Genomic DNA, 5054 nt, shown 5'->3' with positions numbered 1-5054 from the left:
TGGGGGGTGACTTTGAGGAGTGAAAAAATAATCTTTTCCCTACTGGAAAAATCATGAATTGAAAAATACCCTTCCAACAGATTAAACCATCTATCTATGGTGTCTACATCTATCTGGCCTTCAAATATGGGAACATCAAAGTTGACTTGTACCTTGAAGGGAGTGGTTCCTCCATAGTGGCTTCCGGATGAAGATGCATCCCATGTGGGCATCCACTAAAGGATATGGGAAACGTTTTCCATCTTTGCATTCCTTTGTTGCTCGAGGGCTTATTCGAGTAATATTTTGAAGGGATCTCATCCTCCCTCATCTTTCTTTTCTTTTTCCATGGGAGGTCGTCATGTTTTGTGAGGTTGTTCCTGCAAAGGTTCAACTAGTTCGAGCCCTAATTCCTTATACCCTGACCTCGCTAGGGACATGCAAAGAAAAACAAAGAAATAGCATACCCTCTCTGATACCACTGATCTGGACTTATGAAATAATGAGGGAAAAAATAGATATAAACATAAACACAAAGATGCAACAAAAATAAAACTTCATTTCATTAATATCACAGAACTGAAATATGCTTACATGCATAATAGAAATAAATTGTCTTGGGCGATGGTAGCTTATCTTTGAGAAGAGATGTGGCAGATACATGCCTCTAAATTGTGTTACAATGAGGCTTGAATGCCTATTTATTATTTAGACATAATGGAAAACCCTAAACATCCAAAAACCTAACCCTAGGAGATGAAGCGCCAAAACTATGGGCCCCGTTTGGGTAAACTGGTACATCAACTTCCCGAGGTTGTAAAGTTGGCATATGATATTTGTTCGATGCGCACAATACCTCGTTAGAAATATCTATCCGAGGACTACAACTTTGAAAAGCAAAGATTGGAAAAAATTTCATGTTTCCCTATTTTCCAAAAAAACGTCGTTTATGGCCTCAAATGGCTTCGGAAGTTCAAGACCCAAAAAGATGCCAAAAATAGTAAATTACGCTACAATTAAGTAAACTGAAATACTGGTAGAAACAGTGGTGGGGGTCCAAGTGGAATAGGTGAGTGGCCACCAATATCCACCTGGATCATCTCGAATTAGGAATAGGGGTGGAGGTATGAGTTAGGATGTTTATAACTTCTTGGGCGTGGGGACTAGGGTGGATTTGTTGGTTTAAAGCTTGATGGTAGTAGCAAGTATAGAAGAGGCATAGTAATTGTATCCGTGGGTGTAGTGTTTACAATGAGGGCATCATGGGTAGTGTCAGTGATTGCTTGAATGACGTAATCAAACTCCATTTTAGTCTCGGCATTGAGGACGTTGTTAGTCTGAGGAATGTTTGAAATGGTCATGGAGGGGGAGGCCATGCGAGGTGATGGGTTGTGAGATATTGGGGAACTAGTTGAGGTGGAATGAAAGATTTCTTCAATGATATGGATGTTGGTGATAGAGTGAGGCCCTTAATTAGAGAGGTTGACGACTTGGGGTAAAGTAATAGGAATGGGGTGCTGGGAAACTGAAGGAATTAAGGTAGGAAATAGACAGATGTCCTACACTGTGGGCTCAGTAACAGAAGTAGGGCCCACCAAGGGAAGGGATATGAGCCTCGATCTAAGTGATGAAGTACCGATTGAACTAGCACTAAGAATTTCAGAAAATAGGTGTAGAGAACTTATTGATGACCCAAAGGCTTCTAGAGTGTTCTAGACTGGAAGAAAGGATGTTTCGAATCTCTTCAATACGGGGGAGAGTGTTCCTTCTATTTATCACTTTCAAGAGGCAGAGGGGCTCTCGCCAGGTAGTGGTTGTGGCAAACTTCCTTCAAAAGATTATATTCATTTATTGTCCTAGATCTCGCTAATAATACCCAGCCAGGAAAAAAAATTGTTGTGGAACACCTGTTATGATAGATTGAAAGGTATAGCCTGCATTTGGAATGTCTCTAGGTTTAAAACCTTGGGTCAAATCCAGGTAGTGCCATGGAAAACACTAAACCATATTACATGTGAATATTTATCAATGAGTGACTTTGGGATTATGGGGATGACTATTGTGATAGTGATCATTTTGGCACACCGGCAAACGAAGGATGCCTCGTTGATTATTTGTTGTTTGGTTCCCCTGATGTCCACCATGGGGAGTACGAGAGTGCTAGGGGCTTGTTACCCACAATTTTGTGGGTGATATCTCTAGGAGAAAAAAAATCTGCAAGATGGTTCTCAGTCGGCAACTAGCAGCCCCTTGCAGTCACCAACTAGCTCGGTGTACCACTTCTCTACCACCTAATCCATCCATGTAGTCCCTCACCCATCTATCATGATCGTATGTTTGAAGTTGGGCCTTCTGAACCTAAAGGTGTGCCTTGTCATTTGGTAATTAATTATGTAGTTTTCTTATCACAGACACTTCTGGGAATGGATTAATGGGGGGATTCGGCGGAAAGAATAGGCCAGTCCTATGTTCTTGACCCATAGACCCCTTTGGGATATTAACCTTAGATTCTAGCCCCATGGGATCTCTTTTACTGACCATTTGGCTTTAGGGATGGTATTTCATGGGAAACCCTAATTTTGGTTGTGTGGTCCTGCTTCCTTATCCACATATATTATCCCCTTTCCACTCATTACTTCCCCATTCATTATTTCTCCCAACTGGTTCCACATTCCTCCACTGGGTCCACATAGGGATAGCTCTCCCCTTCCCCTTTCCCATGCCTTGTTTCAAGCTTGGAATGATGCCCCAAAGGTTGTTGCAGCTAAAAAGAAAATTAAAATCATATTTGGCCATATTTAATAGGAAAATCTATCAAAAAATTCAGAAGCTGATTGGGACAAACACATTCAGCACGTGGGAAAAATCCAATACACGAGCTCTACCCCATCATCATGGGCATCACCTTGGTTCCTATAGGTTCTATAAGCCTCCTTCATCAAATAGGAACCCATGATTGTCCCAAACCCTGGTGGGAAATGAACCACCCTACCTTAAAAGGGGGATATCCACTGCTACATCTCATACATCATGCTCTTTCCCCTTGAGCCATGAGTAGTTAATCAAAGAAAAACCATAAAAAGGAAAAAGACATATAAATAAAGGTGGAAAAATAAATGTTAGGGCACCTCATGTACCATGATTTCTCCCTCCTATACATTATAAGCCCAAGTGTGGGCTTCCCTTTTATTAGCTACCTTTGCACTCTAGCATGTGGCCCCGGGTTGCCCCTTCTCATCCCCTACTTCATTCACCTCTCTATCACATACTGCCCCCTTTTAAAGGATTTACCTTGAACATATTATCCCCTTTAGAAGTAGAAACCACCTAATAGGATACTTGGTTAACCCCATTTGAAGTTTGAGAGACTTGTTGTACTTGAAGGTTGGGGGACGAATTGTATTGTATGCAGGATTGTGGATGGTCTCCATCTTGTGTTTGGTCTCCCTATACGGGGTCCTAACCCTCCAGAGGGATAGATTAGCACATGTAGGGTGTGTGTTGAGAGCCATGGGCCTCCATAGTAGTAGACAACACTCCATGGATCCCCGAGGATGTTCAGAGATTGCTCTAGATTCACCTATTGGACAAGGAAGATGCACTTGGTTCACCTTTTCCCAGTCAGCCCCACATATGTACCATGCACTTAGCAGCTGACCCATGACTTGTAGGATGACGTGGTATCACCTACACCATCATCATAGCCCTTACATATGATCTACAAGAATCTTCGAATCATTTGGAGACCCATGATGTTCTTATTGTGCTCCCACACCCACTCAGAGCACCACAGGTTTATTATTTGGAGAACAAGGGGCCAACCCCTTGTCCATCACTTTGGAAGGTCCTATTCTTCATTATGGCACCTATGGACCTCATTAGGCCTCTTGGAAGGCCCTAAGACATGTATTATTTATCATCTGACCTGTTAAGAGGTTTATTATTTCATTTGTGAGCTAGTTTGGTGGGTTTGTGACAAAAAGTTAGGTTATTAACCCATTATTTTATTTTTGGGGCTTATTTAGGCCTAGGAGACTAATTCAAACTCATAATTAGTGTATAAATACAAGTGATATGATTTCATTTTCTCATCATCACTTTGGATTGGATCTCTTCTACCACTTGAGAAATTCACACTTTTTCTTGGACGATGAATTGGAGCTTTATGGATTAATTTTGATGTTTTGCTTTTGGTTTATCTTATCTTGGAGCTTCTCTATTGTCAAATTGTGGATGGTTCGATGCGTTCTATTACATGTACGTACATTATTTTAATGTTATTCTTGATTTACTTTGTCATATATATTAGTTTGGGAATTTCATTATTTTTAGAGCTAATTGTTGCATGCATTTATTGCTTAAATTGTGGAATTTTGTCTCTATATAGCATATCTTAATGTATGGTCCATGTAATTTTGAATGAAATTTATCAGGGATAATTCTATCAACAAATTCATCTTGATAAGCCAACATCTTTTTCAAGTAAATTATAAAGCTATAAGGTTGCCTCCCTTTGCCCTAGAAGGCAAGTGAGGTAGTCTTAGGTCTCCTTGACTAAGAAACAAGTTCCTCATTCATATTTATCCTAGACTCCATTCTACCAATACTAAGGCACTGGTCTACCAAGAGGTGGTCACTAAAAAAAACAACTCTTTTCACCTTCTTATAGATCTAGCCAGGTTGGGTCACCTAGGGCATCATTTTCCTGACAAAGTAGCCTTCCAAAAAGTTCTCCTAGCCTCTCTTGTGTTGGTGTGTCCTCAAGGCCTCCTCCAAGTTTGAATCCATTATGACATTGGAGTTGTGAGATAACCCAAGTCCTGGCTCCGAGATCAAACTTTTCCCTGGTATCCCCAAGGCTATTGCCTCATAGGATCAATTTGACACCTTTAAGTGTAAATTATTGCTTTGATCCTCTCCCCCTCCTTTTCTGGGTTAAGAACATCATTGGTTGCTAAATTATTTCCTCTTAACCTAGGTCGGGTCCACTTGGTCCCGTGTGGTCCCACTCCTTTAAAAAGAAAATTCTTTAAGAACCATCTAGGATACCAATTTTAATAAGGATTTTAGGTATT

Source organism: Pinus tabuliformis, chromosome 7, assembly GCF_031772625.1.
Source record: "Pinus tabuliformis cultivar Carrire ecotype Pingquan chromosome 7, CPIR1, whole genome shotgun sequence".
Classification (NCBI taxonomy): domain Eukaryota; kingdom Viridiplantae; phylum Streptophyta; class Pinopsida; order Pinales; family Pinaceae; genus Pinus; species Pinus tabuliformis.
Note: the sequence above shows the minus strand (reverse complement) of the source record.